Genomic DNA, 17,387 nt, shown 5'->3' with positions numbered 1-17,387 from the left:
GGTCCCCGAATTTTTTTTACTACAGAGTTATTTATGAAATTTCGACGTATTCGCAAATAATATCCGAAATGATAAACCAACAAATTAAAAAAAAAAAATTGCATAGTCCTACGTCCTAAGCGGTCGTGTCTCGGATACAAGCCCTCGAATTTTTGTCCACATTGATACCATCGCACCCAATGACCAATAGTGTCAATTTATGATTCTAAAACGGATTCTGACATAAACTTCTAGGGTCACTATGGCAAACACGAACACGACACTGTGTGTCTAACCGGGACCTTGGCAACCCTATCCTAACCAAAACAATTTGATAGTAGGTAGAATAAAGCTAGGGCCCGCGTGGGACTCACGCTTTGTTCATTGTTTGGAGTCAATATTGATGCGAATATGTTCAGTATTTGCAATAACCTGTAGCAAATGATTACGTTGGATAGCTCTTGGATGTTTGGATATCCATTCAGAAGCTTTATTTTGCGATTTGCGATTCAAATACTGCAGCAGGATCGCACGAAGCACTTTATGTTTAATTTTAGGCTATGATTTCCATGATCATGGTTTTCTTTGCTGGCTACAAAAAGGTGGCCATCTTAGCCACCACTTGGTTTTAACCAGGTTGCTGGTTCAGTAATGAACCCGCTAGCGTCTTGGAGTGACCCAAAGATTCTCGAGGTCCAGAGGATCCAAACATTTAAACCATAGACAATTAAAATTAATACCACATGCAGGCGTTCTTACAAGTTGCAGTGACATTTTTAAAAAAACTAAGTAACATGGTAACATCCAGCGTATTGAAAATGTCGAGTTTCGTTACACATACAGAGTATTTGCATTGTTCGCTACTTTTATTGTTTTTATTTGAATAAAAAAGCGATCGAAGCACATCGTTTGGAAAAAAATCTTAGCTTCACCTGGTGAACCCGGCTCATCCACTGCAATGCCAAATAGTTTTGGTCGAAAGACTTTATGTGTAGTGAAGGAGAGTATGGTGTACTATGAGCTACTAAAATTGGGTGAAACGGTGAATACAGATCGTTACGTATAACAAAGTATAAATTTAAACATTGTATCGATGGAAAAAAGAATGGGTCCGAAGACACGGTAAAGTGCACACCGCTAAAGCCTTAAGGGACGCAATTAAAGGCCTTAACTGGAAACGTTATCGCACCCATCGTATTCTCTAGACCTGGTCCCGTCAGATTGTCACCCTTTTATTTCTATGAAAAATACACTGCAGAGCAGCACTTCGCCGAATAGAAGGATATCGAAAAATCGATCAATGAATAGTTTTCGCCGAATCAGCAATGGACCCGATCATGAACGTCACTTCACGGTAAAAACGAAATGGGTTTTATACAATTGGTGTGCACTTCGAATCGTTCTCACCGTGAAATGACGTTCGTGATCGGGCACAATATCTCAATTGGAAAGGAATCCATAATCTGCCTGATAGATGGGCGAAATGTGTAGAATCAAACTAGGATTACTTCGAATAAAAATGTTTTGAGATTCTCTTGGAAATTATGTGTTTTTTTCATCGAGAAAAACAGACAATTTGTACACGCACACCTGGCATTACCGAAGGTTTTGTGTCTCTGCGGGCTTCGTCTTTCTGGACTTCTACTAATGTTATCCAGGAGGGAACGAGGTTTGTATCCCATAGGTTGCCACTTTTATTGCGAAACAGCACATCTCGAGAGTCAAATCATTGCAAATGATGACATCTTTCGATATATAGGATACTGATAGAACTTCAATGATAACGATCTCAGGAACTCCGGTTTTTCTTATTGTGCTCATTGAACATTTCTCTGTAACGACTTCTTCAACAGCCCAAAATCAGGCCAATATGCTTTACAGTCGGCCACTCACACTAATAAGAATTCAACGAGTCTATCCAGAATATAGCTTTGACCTTTGATACGCAAACGCTTGAGTTAAATCCTAATTACGGTATCCAGTTTTCACTTTCACATGGATGACTCTCGGGTCCATCCGCTCTTGAGCAAGTAGTTCCATTTACAGATAACAAAAATCAATCCCCTAGTATTTGGTGTGTCCCCCTTTGGCGTCCAGCACTTCCTACAAGCACCGAGGCGAGATTTCTGGTCACTGTAGACGGAAGTACCTCCCAGATCTCCGTAATCGCCGTTTCGAGTTCCGCCTTGCTCCCTGGATTTTTCTTCTTCAGATGGTTCTTGATTTCCCACCAAAGATACTCAATAGTGTTGAAGTCCGGTGATTTCTGAGCTGTTTTATGTTGATTGGGACATTATAGAGCAGATATTCTCGCATGATGAGGTCGTAGTCGTAATCGTTTTTTTTTATATTGGACTTTGAGATGAAAGACCTTTCCCGGCCAACACGACCTCTCAGATTGTTCCTGTATGCTGCTCTCCGAACAGTGTCTGTGCTGACATGAATGTTTGTTTTAGTGTTCTCTCGAAATATTCGCACAATGACTCGTTCATCATCATAAGACATGATACGTTTGTGTCTTCTACTCGGGAGATTTTCCATGGTTCCTTCGTATTTCCACTTGTTTATGATTTTCTTTGCTGTATTGTGGGCTCTTCCAACTATTAACCGTTAACCCCAAAAACACTTCACTTTATTGCCCCTTCGGTTATGCAAAAATCAAACAGTATTTCTAGTGCAGCCATACCGATTATTTCAGCGATTTACAGTATTCCTAATGCAACGAAAAAACATGTTTTTTATATAGAGTTTCAAAGAAAAAATTAAAATTTGAAATTTTCATCAAATACACCATTTATTTCATTGGAAAATGTGCATGATCTTACACAGTAGATCCGCTCGTCACAACCCCACTCGCAGACGCAGAATTTCTTTTCTTTCTCTTCCAAAAGCGACGGTTGCGAAATCGAGTAGTTTTAAAAAATTACGTGGAAATAAATTGCGCAATTTCGAGAGAATCGCGTAAAAAAAACACGGAAAAAAAAATCACGCAAAAAAAGAATCCAGTGTATTCGGAAAGGATCGACGAACTAGACCAGCGTTGATCCCAAGCCATCAGAAGTAATGGCCTCTGGCAAGTAAACCTGTGATTTAGCGATGCCAGCATACTAACGCCTATAAAAAGACTTAGTAAGTCGAGTGGATTGGATATGAAATATGGAAATGGAAATCTAAACTCGACCATTTCTTAATAGATAGCAAAGATATTTGCATCAATTTATAGGAAATATTTCAATGCATCTATCACAATCAAGCAAACCATTTGTCATGACAATTGTCATGCGAAAATGCGAAAACAGAGTAGAAACATACGGTATGAGGCATGATGTCGACGCCAACCTCTCTCATGCCTCTCATGCCGACGCCAACCAACATTTTCTTGGTGAAATGCATCGATTTGTCTTTCTTCTCTCTCCGTGAGGACTTTTCCCTTCTGCATTTTCCAGATTTAATTGATCAAAACAACTAAAACAACGGAAAATGTAACTGGTCTTATAGCAACTTGACAGTTTAAAATACAAAAACATTCATTTACGCTCAGCGCTTGCACACACACATATGATAATCCTGCAGTGTATGGTAGTCACCAATACCTACACACTAGAATATAAATTGAAGCATTGTTTATTTACAATGACACAAAGCAGCAAGTTCATAACTTAGTCTTATAGAAGTTGGACAAAGTGTAAAAAAGTGTGATCAATTAAGAAGTTCCCCACGCAAAAAAAAACCGGCACAAATCTGTACTTTATGGCGAAAATCTGTAATCTGTACCGTATAGCGGCAATTGAGTTTTAATTTTGTTGCCATCCAATGGTCAACCGTTATTCATCGCCTTCGTGTGATCGATTACTGGTTGATGATATTTTGATCGATCATTAAATTTCTTAGGATTGCGCCGGAAACAATGGTTAGAAGTAGCGACGTTGAAAATTTAATTTTGCTAACAGGCACCGGAAAACTACTCCTACTCGATACTCGATAAATAGTCCTAGGTAGTAGTATTATATGAATTAAAAATTACCGGTAAATTACCGGTAGTAAAAATACTTTAAAATAAACCATTTTCTTGAAGAAATCGATTTTATTGATAGAGATTAGTTTACAAAAAAAAACATTTTGCTAGTTTTGACTACTTAGTATGTTGGTTCAAGTATACTTAAGGACGCAGAGGATATTAATTTTGTCGTATCATAATCTTGATCGGGCCTCATTAACAAAACTTTCAGAAGAGGAAGACGCAGGAAAAGCTTCGAATACCATTGTCATGTATTTGCCTCTGATGCCCTATCTCCCATGTTTGCATAGGAGACGTAATCACCAACACCATTAGTGTTGGGAAAACGCAATTTTATTGTTTTTTGCCTACCAACGTGACCATGCAAATTCCCAATTAAATTATCCGTCCAGTTGAAGGATATTATCGGCAAAAAGAGGGCCTAGGAGATTTTGCGGATTAAAAAACAGGAATTGGGTTATATCTATGGTATAACCGCAACGTAGGTGACGTAGGACTATCGTTGATTTAGAGATCATTTGTTTGAAGTTGAATCTAAATCCATTCTGAATGAATGAATAAATGAATATTTGGGGGACTTCGTAAACAAGAGCGTTACGTTGGAGGCACAAGGTTTTATGCATCCAATATAGGATACGAAAAACTTTGTTCTGAAGAATAATCCTCAGAAGCTTTCCTGCTAACTGTACTTGATTGACAAATCACAAACCCAAATGTATTATATGGATATTTTATGGATAGAAAACATTAAAATAAACTCTTTCGCTTGAATGTAATTTTCAATTCCAAGGGGAACTGGCAGATTATTTTCAGTAACGATTAGATATTTTCACATTTTCCTCGATACTGGAAGCCCACCAGTGGTTAATGCTAATTCGATAACCATCTGTTAATAGCACTTGATTGAAACATATTTGGTCACAGTGTTATATGGATAGCAAACATTCAAATAAACTCTTTCACATGAATGTATTTTTAAATTCCCAGAGGAACTGGCAGATTATTTTCCAGAAATGCTTAGATCTTTCCGGAACTTTCTCGATGCTGAATGGATAGCCAAACGGAAAGAATTCCGCGCGTGTATGTGTGTGTAGCGATGTCTTCCCGGGGAACCGTTTGTGGCATCACTCTCCTCCTGATGGATTTCCTTCTGGCCTAAGGTGCACAAACAGGCTCTTGGTTACACCGTTCATCCGCGCTTTCATGATAAACGAAGACCTTCACCACAACCGCGACAACATGCTCCCATCGCTGTTCAATTAGAACTGAGTGGATTTCCGAGCGGCGCTCGCTTATATACCGATTGGTGATTTCAATAGCTTGTTTTGAAAGCAATTTTAAGACTATTGAAACAAGTTTTTGGATCAAAAAGTAACAAGTATAGAACGCGTAGACATTTTATCTTTCGAATGAAATGTTTATCATACCATTTCGTTCAGTTGTTTAAGAGCTATTAACGCTCAAAATCTCGGTCTCCGGCGTAACGCTTTCGTTTTCGAAACTTTGATTTTACACCCCGGTATAGAAATGAAAGACGTAGTCCTACGTCAAAAAACATATTTTTTCCATTTGGAAAACGCTTACGTCTATTTATGCGGACAATCAATCTTCTCAATGAAAATTTGTTCGCATAGCTAGACGTAATCTCCAGGTTGCTCTCTCTGTAGCGTTAGTATTTACATTTCCGATAATAGTCAATACGTCTTCGTCGGTAGTTTCAGTTGTTATCGGATAAAATCAAAAAGGTTTGGAAGAGCAAGCAGGTTCATGTTTTTTCAATTAATTGAATTTGTAAAGGCAATCTGTAATGTTGATAATTTTAGCAACATTATTTACCGATATCACGATCAATCGCATAAAGATTGTGGAGTGACTTACATCAACGTTATAGGTAAATGCTGAGTATGTGGAATAATTCGATGTTGTTACATAATCACATCACTTACCGCAGTGAATCCTAATTTTCTTAACCATTCCCACTAACAACTATACCTTCCATGATAAACGCTAGAGAACCACGCTATAGAGGCGACCCTTCTGGCCTTCGGGTGGCGAATATCATACTAACATTCCTTCCCTTCCCCTGGTGACTGTAAGGACGTGGTCGGCGTCGTTATTGACAATTCAAAGCTCGAATCACCGAAAATTGTACAACGAGAATGATTTGCTAGTCCCAAGCGTCATTCTGTGTGTTCCTTGTGCAATTTGGTTGGTTCAGGTCAATCACGGAAAGCAACTACGAATTGTACAGTCTACCCAAGCTCAAGCTCAAGCTCAAGTATGTGGAACCAATATTATTTTAATTTTACTAGTTATCTGATTGTTTCATTATATACTTGAAGATTCAAATGCAGAAATTTAGGTAATTATTACATTAAAAAAAACAATTGCTTCTCTTTGTTCACTGCAGTGCAGTGTACATAAAATAGTAATTATATGAGCAGTGTTTCAATGGTTTCTTATATTCATCTATTAGGAAACACTAAGTAATAAGACACTTTTGTGACAGGCATGTTCGGACTCTACAAAGAATGTGATTCAAATGTAGGTTTAGCTTATAGCACCTTATAATAATCCATAATCCTTATTATTGTTGATTTTCGAAGGTTGTATGAAAGCTGTATGGAACTACGTCTGTTATGTGGACAAACAGTGATTTTTCGGAAACGTTTTTTCAAAATTGCTCAAATGTTTTCGAACAAAAAATGTATGTTTGCATGTTGAGCAAACGAATTACATTGCGTTGAATGCAAAACGGCTAAAAAGTTGATTTTGTTCACTTTGTCGCTTACGTCTCCTATATAAACATGGGCAGCTCTGTACAAAAAGTTTTGTCTGAGGATTTTTATCAATCCTTATATAGACTTGGGCTGGACGTTGATACCTTTGATTACTGCAATCTTCGTTCAAGTTTTTCCTTGATGCTCAACTGTTCTGCAGATTCTGCATCATCCATTGGATTTTTCCTTCCTCTTGTCCAGCTAGTGAATCAATACCATCATAGTCAAATTTCATGAAGTCACGAACAATTTCAAATGCCTGCTTGATCAATGCAGTCCGTGACGTTTCATACAAGACGCCAAAGTCATCATTAATTGTGACACTACCACGAACAGAATGATTATTCGTAGTTATACGGGAACAAATCTACATATACGAAACGTTTTTCTGCAATGCTTCCAATCAGAGCTTTAAAAAGCTGCTTCGAAATATCTGATGGTTGCTCCGATAGCTGTTCTAGCATATATTGCAATCCGACGTCAGCTTCATAGAGGCTGCAGTTCTCCCGCAATAGAAGCTCAACAGCGATCAGAACTGGTTCGAGGGCACCAATCAATTCCTTCATCACTGTCAGTTGATGATGATGATGATGTTGAATTAAAGAGGCTTTAAACTTTTCAGTTCATTCGCCTCTACTGTCAGTTCTTCATCGCTGAAGCCTATGTAGTGTTTCGTTTCCAGATCGAGCAGCGATTTTTGAACCGAAGTTCAGAGGTCGTACAATCAACGCAACACTGCCTGTTGTGCCTTCTCGATCTTATTTTGATTCTCGAGTAATATTTCAAAGTGGCATAAAGGCAAACATTATTTATGTTGTAAAAATGAAAATTACCGAAATAACCGATTATTGATTATAAAATTACTGGTAATTCGGTAATGAAAAATGAAACGGTATTACCGGTAAAACCGGTAACGGTAAATCCGGTTAACAAACACTAGTCGTGCTCGCTAGAATCTATCACATTGTAAGTGTACCCTAGCTTTACTTGACTCTCAATTGTTGTGGACATCTATTAGAGTCGTGGCTAATAGAACATATTTTTCGACGGCCATGAGTAAGCTGAACAAACTTCCAAATACGCCAATAGTTTATGTTTAATCATTCACTCTGTCAGCAAGTAATTGTTGACACAAACAGGATGATAACATTCTCTTAGATTAATCCCCTGTGCGAATTTTTTTGGCTCCGTATTCTATAATGATTTTATGATCCGATAATGCTAGTTGAGCACATCAGGCTTCTAAGATTGGATTATATCGTAATGTTCAACACAGGATGTATCTTGCCAAGGTTGTTCTACCTATCCAAAAGGTTACTGGAGATTTTCATCTCAGAGTTGCGAATTGTGAAGCATCACAGGGCCAGAACCTGCCGGAATTGAACGGAATATCACAATCCTGAAAGTTTGGCTCTTCTACACAATAATGTGCCGTGTCACAAGACACCAACCTGATACAATTTTCAGCTTCAAATCACGTCTGAGTCGTGAATCATGAGTCATATTCACCTGACTGGGCACCCTCTGACTTTTCTCTTTTTCCAAAAATCAATGCAAGCAATACACAATGTGTTAAATAAGTTCCAGGACTTGTGATGAAAATGTACATTTGAACAAATTATTTTAATATTTGTTGATACTATTATTATATGTAGTTCTAAATACGTTTAACATCGATACAAATGTGTGTTCATTTCAAAAAATTCATTTTGGTTTCCAACGCTTCGGATGAATTCGTTCAAATGGTTCTAATTTCACGAAAAATTAATTAATTCCTCAAAATTAACACGCATTTGAATCGATGTTAATCGTATTTGTAACCTGGAAAAAAAACTACTTTGATCAATAGTATCAACAAATATTGAAATAAATAAAGAAATACATTTTCATCACCTGTCCCGGAACTTAATTGATATACTGTGTATAATCAAAGCATCCCAGAACCGATCACTAGAAGCGCCGATATAAAATTAACAATGGTTTAAGATTCTGGATAAATCATGTTTGAATAACCGATGCCGAGAATTAAGTGAAATCATTTGCACAACGAAATAATTACATAAACCAATCTAATTCAATACATTAGAAAATTTAATTGCACAGACAAATCCTAGTATAACAGATTGGTTGAGTCGGAGTTTCAAGTACAAAGTTTGGAAACATTACATACACTGTAACATTACATTGTAACAGAAACGAATTATTTGTTTTTGAGCAATCTTTTTTCAGTTCGGTTTGACCATTTTATTTTTAACCAAATACCACCCATTTTAAAACATGTCTTCACCCTTACGCACACTGTCATAACAAACAATCATTTCGAACATACCCTAATGTTGAAACAATCCATTGGGATTTCAATCATTCAAATGACTCGTCGAAATATACTAAACACTATTGGATGTCTATCGATGTGCGTAGATATGAGCTTTCCCCCTGTGCGCATGGTAACCGGCAGATGGATCCATCAGAGGGCAACCGTTGACCCACCCAAAAGTGATCCGCTCTTTTTTTCCAAAGTTTCTATACACCGATGGTTATAACGAGAGTGTGAAACGAGTGAGGACGAGCGTACGTTCATGTAGCAAAACCCCTCAACACTGACTCACCGAACTACATATGTATAGTTGTACTATTACTATAGATGATAGGCATTGAGGAAAAAAAAGTACACGAACCTTGAGAAAATGTTTCTCTTCAAATTCCTGCTGTGCTTAGGATCAGTGCTCACTGTGGTCGCAAAACAGAGTATGTTAAATCATTTGTAGTGTTCTAGAAGCATCATCCGGACACTCACGCGCGTGGCCATTTCTCATATAAACAACCAAAAGCTGAGCTGATAAACGAGCAGTGGTTACCTTTGCTAATTGGTAGTCGAATTTAGAAACTGAAATCAACTAGAAGAACAATAATAGCTATAATTTTGTAGAAAAAAAAAACTAAAAAAGGAATAAATATATTGAATAAAAAACACTACACCGCTTCGGTTCAATGCGGCTGACTGTGAGAAACAAGTAGAGTTCAGTGCATCTTTCAGTTGCAACAGTTTAGTTGTTGGCATTTGGGGTAGTTTACACGACCAATGCTTGGTATGGCGCGAAAAAAATTAAACGTTTGAAACTAATGTGCTACCGATCAAAATGCAAATACTACTGTCACATTGACTAATGAAGAAGAAAAAATACGAACAAATCGCGGATACAATAACTGTAGGAAAACCAGGAGTTGTTCATGCATGATGTCTGTAACGATTATTAGGTGTTGTTTGACATTGTTACTGTGGTCAACTGGCAGTGTACCGACGCAAGAAGTAGTCTAAAATGAGTGCACATCTAGAAGAGTATAAAAATTGCTTCCGTCCACCATCTAATCGTAAATAGGGTTACCCGATCCTTCTCATCGGAGAACACATCATTTCGTTCGTTGTGATCGCTTCGTTTACAGATAATGGAACAACGTTTCTCAAGTTCTTGATGTTCACTACGAAGCCTGTGCCGCTTTCTCATGTTCGCTGTCATCTTTGATGTAGAATATTAACTTTGAATTGAACCATATCCTATGAAGAGAAAAAAAAGTAGTTTCCGTGCAAAGTTTATCAAACATCGATTCGTAGCTGAAAACGTTAATTTTTATTACAATTTAGCTATTTTAGTCGTAGCAGAATACTTGTCAATTAAAACGCTTACGTTTAGGTGAAAGTATATTAACTAAACCAGCTAAATCAGTTTTTACCCTGTGAAGATATCGAAGGCGAAAGGAATTTACAATGATGATAGCCCCTACAAGTAGATAATAATTTGATTTAGTTACACCTATAGTTTAAGGCTCATTTCCAAGTACACCACATGCCCCGTGATACGTATCTGATCACTGAATAGAAGCTGTGGACAATTCTATTCAAGGTATGCTTGAGGTTAAGCAAAAATAAATGGAGAACTAGTAATAGTTGAAAACAAAGGACACTAGTTTATAGTGAGTTCCAAACCAGTTAATGCAAATAATAGTAGTGCTAAAGTGAACCTATAGTGACAGTTAAATTTTGCAAAAAAAAATAAGTAAATTTAAATATAAACAGATGATTAGTTCTCAAATCAGCGTTATTTACTAAGATGCGTCTAATCAAACGGCGAGTTGTGAATCATTCAATCTACCGGATGTGGAAGAACATACAAACTTACAAATATATTAACTGCTTCGCTCATTGTAATACAACAAAACAAAAGGGATAAAAGTGATGGGAAAAAAAGAGTTCAAATTAATTTCGACCTACAGGACATTTAAATGTGTAAAAAAGTAATATTCACCAGAGGAATATTTATGTATGACTACATCAACCAAGTCTTCTTAGTAATATGACCCATATAATTGACCCACTGAACAACTTACTGAAAGATGAAACCAAACAGAGTATTTTGAACCAGCCATTTTACACGAGTGAACGATCGCAATTTATTTTACAAACATGTTTCAATTACTATCTCAGCAGCTAAACATCGCATACTTGTTTAAGTTTTGCTCATGCATAAAATCTGTAATCCTCACTACCCAATGACTGATTCTACGATTTATTCCAGATATGCAGATTTCATAATACGTTCCTTTGTGAACTTAACCCAAAAAAAAAACAAAATAATCTCGCAACTAAGAACAGCACTTTTCACCACGTAATGAAAACTTCCAAATCGGTATATTATACCAACCGTCAGAGACCATGAAACAGGAATCCAGATGCAGTAACTCTTCTTACGGTCTTTATTAGGACATATATGGATAACCAAAACCGATACTGCGTCATATTTTTTCGGATTAAACTGTTGTCAGATATATAAAATGTTACATAATATAACAGAACACAAGCTATTCCAAACAAAACCCATGAGTAAATGTTAAACCTACGTTAAAAAAAGGAAACAGGAAAATAAATCTCTCCATGTTGCTATTCTCAACCGCCATGGTTATAATGATATACTTGTAATGAATACCGATTACAAAACAAACAAATATACAAGGGAATAAAAATCGGAATGCGAACGTTGGGGTTGTTATGTTCGTTAACAAACCACTCGTTACAAACAATTTAGTGATCTATATACGTTATTCAGATTGATAAACTTGATGATATGATGATAACCATACTTTACCTTATTTTTGAGCATAGATTTCCGTTATCTGAACAATTATCTTATTGAGTCTCTAACAACTACAGCTCCAACCTTTCAAACCCCCCAACGATTCGTATCCCCGATGCACTCTACCATACCAAATATACTAGTAATAAACAGAGCGTTATACTTAACTAACAGAGAATAAAAAAAACAGAAACCCTTCACAGCAGCACTGTAAATGAGTTCTAACGGTCCCATCTTGAAATAGCAAGGAAAATAATCTCAAAATTACATGGGTAGAAAACCAACAACACACAGAGAACACACAGAGGAAATCTCTTGAGAGACAAACATAAAAGAAAAAGTGCCTAATATTGTGGATTTTATTTCGAGCGTAACAAATTGAGCAACAAAAAAATTACACTAATCCTGTGTTCGAATTTGATGTGTTGCAGCAACTGTTCTTTAGGTATTGGGTATGCCGAATACCTACCCTAGACGTTAGGAGAGAGAAAAAAGGGGAAGCACGATGTCTATGGTTTGTTCATTGTAGCAAAATAGCCCGTTGAATATCTATCATTTTGTATTTGCTATTTTATGTGAAGAAAAAAAGGTTCAGATCTTGCACTGCATACAAGTCTCTACTAGGTGATGTGCTTAAATGAAAAGATGCTCCGAATCAGTTTCATGATGATACGGGATGAGAGAGAGCGAAGGGAGCGTTTATCGTGTCGAAGATTTGGGGTCGAAATATTCAAGTTCAGGGGCGCTTCTACAGCATAAGTTCCCCAGCTTCGTTACGAATCAAATACGGAATGGATACACTGATTCATTCGCATAAAACGTCTCACTCCGATCAAAGATATCGTAGACGAACTCTGAATACAAGGTGAAAAATATGACCATCTCTGCACAATTAAGTCTCATTTGATGTTATAGTTTCAAAGTGTTTTATCCATAAAAGATTTATTTCCATGAACGAATACTGTATCAACACAACATAAACTCGTTGGGTGCGCCACTAAGTTGTCCCTTAGAACAATGAAAATGCAACTTTAATGTGAAAATAGTTATAAACAAATCATTAAAAATATTGTTCCTCGCACCTTTTATGCCATTGCTCGAATACCGTGGTAGAAATCTTCGTTTTTTGAAACTACCAATGAATCAAGCATGTTTTTTATATCTGCTGATCATCAAGAACATATGCTATAGAACGAAACAAGTAATAAACGAACTGCGCCGTAATTGGGGAACAATACAGCAGAACTTCCCATTTGAACCTTCGCAGCGGAAATATTTGGCCAAGCTTGACCGGTTAATTTTTATTACTTTCATTCTTGGAGTTGCTGTATTGAATTTATTTACCATCATCCGTGTGTTGCGATGAAGAAGACCCTTCCTTTTTGCCACTGGTGCAATTATTCACAGACGAACAAACTATGTGTAACGTACCTTGGCTTAAAATCATAGAGAACCTAAGTTCCTGAGACAAATTCAGGCTCCTTTAGTGTAGGAGATTAGTCACCGAATAAAACCTTTCTTCCGGATTCAAAGTAATCAAAGAAACCCGATACTTACTCGATATTTATTACCATATCTACTGCAGTGGGTATTCCGATCTTCTTGTGTTGATCGAAACAGTCGGGTCTCCCCTTATTTGTCTCTTATTTGAAGTTGCTCTCTGAGGACGAATCGAAGAGGGCACGGGCTGGATTCTTACTACCATCGTTCTTCACTATCACCACTGCATTTACCTTCGTTGGATATTTGAAAATCGTTTCACTAGTAAAGACTTTTCTAGCTGATATATTTATGATTTGCGAAAACTAGAAAGACGACGAACACGTCGATTCTTTGGTTGGATTTCTTTTGGAGCTCTGGTGCTGGAGGAAATTAATCAAATTATTGCAGGTTTTCTGTTCCTTTGACGTAGAGGTGCGTTGAAACGATATTGATCTAAAGGAGGTCTTCGCAATCGCCAGGCTGCACTATTTGATCCAATATCTTTATCGTTCTCTCCAACCGTTCACCGCTCAGATGTAGTTCTCCAAGTGATTCTTTAATCAGCGTTGGAAACCTCATCAATGCTTCAACCTAGAGCTCCTTGAGCTGCTTGCTTTGGGTTTATGTCTTCAGCAAGCAAACCCACCCAATTTGGCAATTATCTGATGTTATCTGCAGCAGATCAATTAAACTCTTCGGCTAGCCTTATAAACAATTCTTTAAAAAGTGGAGTTTCTCTTCCTCAGGCTTGTCTGTTTTATTGTGGATGAGTGGTTTGAACAAATCCCTAGAGCTTAGACTACATCAATGTCTCCCCCAAATATCTGAGATTTAATTTGGAGAAGTCGCAGATGTTCAAAAGTGTTCTGCATTAACATATTAGGGTTACCGAAACTAGTCCATTGTCTTTCAGTTTATCCACGAGAAAAGACTTGGGCATCGCCAAATACCTGTCAGAGAGTCCTTCCTTTTATGCACACCGATTCTCGTCCGATCACCGAAGTTAAGTAACATCGGGCGTGATCAGTACTCAGATGGGAGAGTCCTTCCTTTTAAAAATTACTTATTTGTTGTAGTCTTCGTGGATATTGATCGCTGTCATTGTGTTCCCAAACATTATACACGTTTTGACTGATCGCGTTTGTACATTGGACATATCACGTTGCACGATAAGAATTTGAAACTAACCACTAAACAACAATCCAAATATCAGCATGTCGTTCTAAAGACAGATTATTATTGTTATCACTCGTTGAATTGCACTGAAATCGATAACATCACCTGAAAGAAACAAAACTCAAAACGACCGAAGTGCGACTTCGTGTTGTTTTTACTGTTTTGTTACTTCGGACGTTTCGAGCACCGGAGGAAAGTGCCGTACCTTTTCAAAAGTTACGCGAGATTTTGTCCATTCCCGGCGTACAATAAACTCTGTGTCTCAGATGGACGAAATTAGAGTCAATAACCAAGAGCGAAGAGCGAAGAATGAAGAGCGAAAAGTGAAGAGCCAAGAGTCAAGCGCCAAGAGCCAAGTGCCAAGAGCCAAGAGCCAAAATCTAAGAGCCAAGAGCCAAGAGCCAAGAGTCAAGAGCCAAGAGCCAAAAGCAAGCAAGAGCAAGAGGAATTTCGGATTGTTCTTCCTCTCCACCGGATTGTTAAAGGCAGTATTCTAGTCTAGAAATTTGAAAAAAAAAATCAAAAGAAATTTCCTTCATATTTCTGTAGTTTGGGCATTCAAGAATATACCCTAGAAAGGACTTATCGAAAAACTAATTATTTACCGAGTTAGAGCTATTTTTGTGATGCGGTATATAACCTGGTATGGCCATAGCATTGAACTTCAAACACGTTTTTCTCGAAACTAGTTTTTTCAAACTGGCGTACACGATATCTCAAGTTCTACTGAACCGATTTATGTCGAAATTATATGAATATAATCTGTATGCATTACTCTATCGTATGAAGCTCTAAAAAATAGTATTTTTTAAATTTCACTATTTTTAAAAAAAATCGAGAAACGTAAGAAAAAACGTTTAAACCCGCATTTTGTTTGACCGCTATTTTGTCAACAAATATGTTTTTGACATGTCCGAGGTTCATGCGATAACGGCATCTTTACTGATTCAGAATCTGTTCGATTTTTTAGTTTCAGATAGCCAGAAGGGCTGGAATCGTGTATGCCATGGCACCACTTTTTTTTTAACTTCATCAGCTTGTAACTATGCTAGTTATGAATATTTTTTCTCTTTCCTATTTTCGTTTTATTGTTAAAAGATAGATGAACAAATAATGCAATAATGGATCGACAAAATAATCTTTGTTTTATTTTTACGGAGCTCGAAAAAACGTCCGAAATTCGTATCTCTACACCAGAATACCCCCTTAATGCAAGTAAATATATTGAATTGTCCCAATCTTTTTCATTACAAAAACAAACACTTTTTTTCAATGAGCCTTATTAACTAGCTTCCATTTGAATCCAATAACTAAGTACCGGTAAGTTTCTTCTGTTTTACCACAGATGGCGTGACTTGATTATTATTCCAGTGAATCAAATTTCCAGACATTCGTTGGAAAGCTACTGTCATTGCGCGTCTTCTTTAGTATATGTCAAGAAGTTGAAGCGTAAACAACATATTTGTTTGCCACTTCGAATATGTCGAATTTCGTACTAACGAGAGTGTTTTTGCGGAGAGTGTTACTTAATTACTTCAATATGAAGAAAAAACTGCGGAAAGTCATCGCGTTTTGGTGGAAGTTTATGGTAACCATGCTCCAACTGAGCGAACGTTTCAGACGTGGTTTAAAAGTGGTAATTTTGACATGGAAGACGAAAAAAGCTCCGTACCGCCAAAAAAGTTTGAAGATGAAGAATTGGAGGCTTTACTCGATCAAGATCCGTCACAAACGCAACAAGAACCTGCAGATACACTTGGAGTAGCTCAGCAAACCATATCCGATTGTTTGAAAGCAATGGGAATGATCCGAAAGATATGACATTGGGTGCCGTATGAATTGAAGCCACGAGATGTCGAACGACGTTTTTTTTTCACGTGCGAACAACTGCTCCAACGGCATAAAAATGCCTCCAATTCGTCGTCTTCGAAGGTTTTTGGCCTTCTTTTTTGTTTTTCCAGTTTCTGAACCAATCTCGGTGCATCTTTTCGCTTAGAGCAGCATTTCCGCAATTTTTTTGGAAGCCTTAACGATCTCCAGCTGCCATTTTTTTTGGATGATAGAAGAACAGAAGGACTCTTCCCTCAAATAACGATTATTCGTAACAGAGCCTAGTTTATTCGTAAAATTAGGGAAACAAATAAAATGTGAGGGCTCAGAAGTCAAAGTCATATCAAGGAATCAATCACAATGAACAATCTAATAATTTTTCTAGAGATAAACAATTGAATAATTGTGAAATGCCAAGTATTGTCCAAACGCACTGCTTGCCTCTTTTTGATTGGTCCAGTTTGTGCTCCTCAAATGAGTCCGACTAAAACAAGCAACCAGAGAGATATATTTTGGATACAAGCAATGAATTCAGGGAATATTATACTATCCGGGACGTAGCGTAACCGGCACAGCACGTTTCATGCAAGACAAATATAATTACTTGTGTTTCAAATGTGTATGCGTATATATAGCGGAGCGGCTCCGGGCATAAACAGCACGTTTCAGACAAATGCACGAAGCAATTCTCGAAAAGAATATTTTGCAGGTGACGGGCTCGAACTACACGGACGAGTAGCACCATACATCCAATCAAATGTCGAAGTTGTAGGTATGGGTGCGTTCGTCGCTCTACGGTTCGGCATTGGTTCAGCCACCAGTAGCTAGGATTGGTTACAGTGTCGACATCTGGTGACTATATATTCATTTAGGGAGGCAGATTAATTTTTATCGAATTAGCAGGCCCGGAAGCAGTTTTGAACTGTTAAAATTTGAATGAAAATTTTCACTTCATGTTATGTTATTCAAAACATAGTTTTGAGCTAAACTCGA

This window comes from Toxorhynchites rutilus, chromosome 2 (assembly GCF_029784135.1).
Source record: "Toxorhynchites rutilus septentrionalis strain SRP chromosome 2, ASM2978413v1, whole genome shotgun sequence".
Lineage (NCBI taxonomy): Eukaryota > Metazoa > Arthropoda > Insecta > Diptera > Culicidae > Toxorhynchites > Toxorhynchites rutilus.
Note: the sequence above shows the minus strand (reverse complement) of the source record.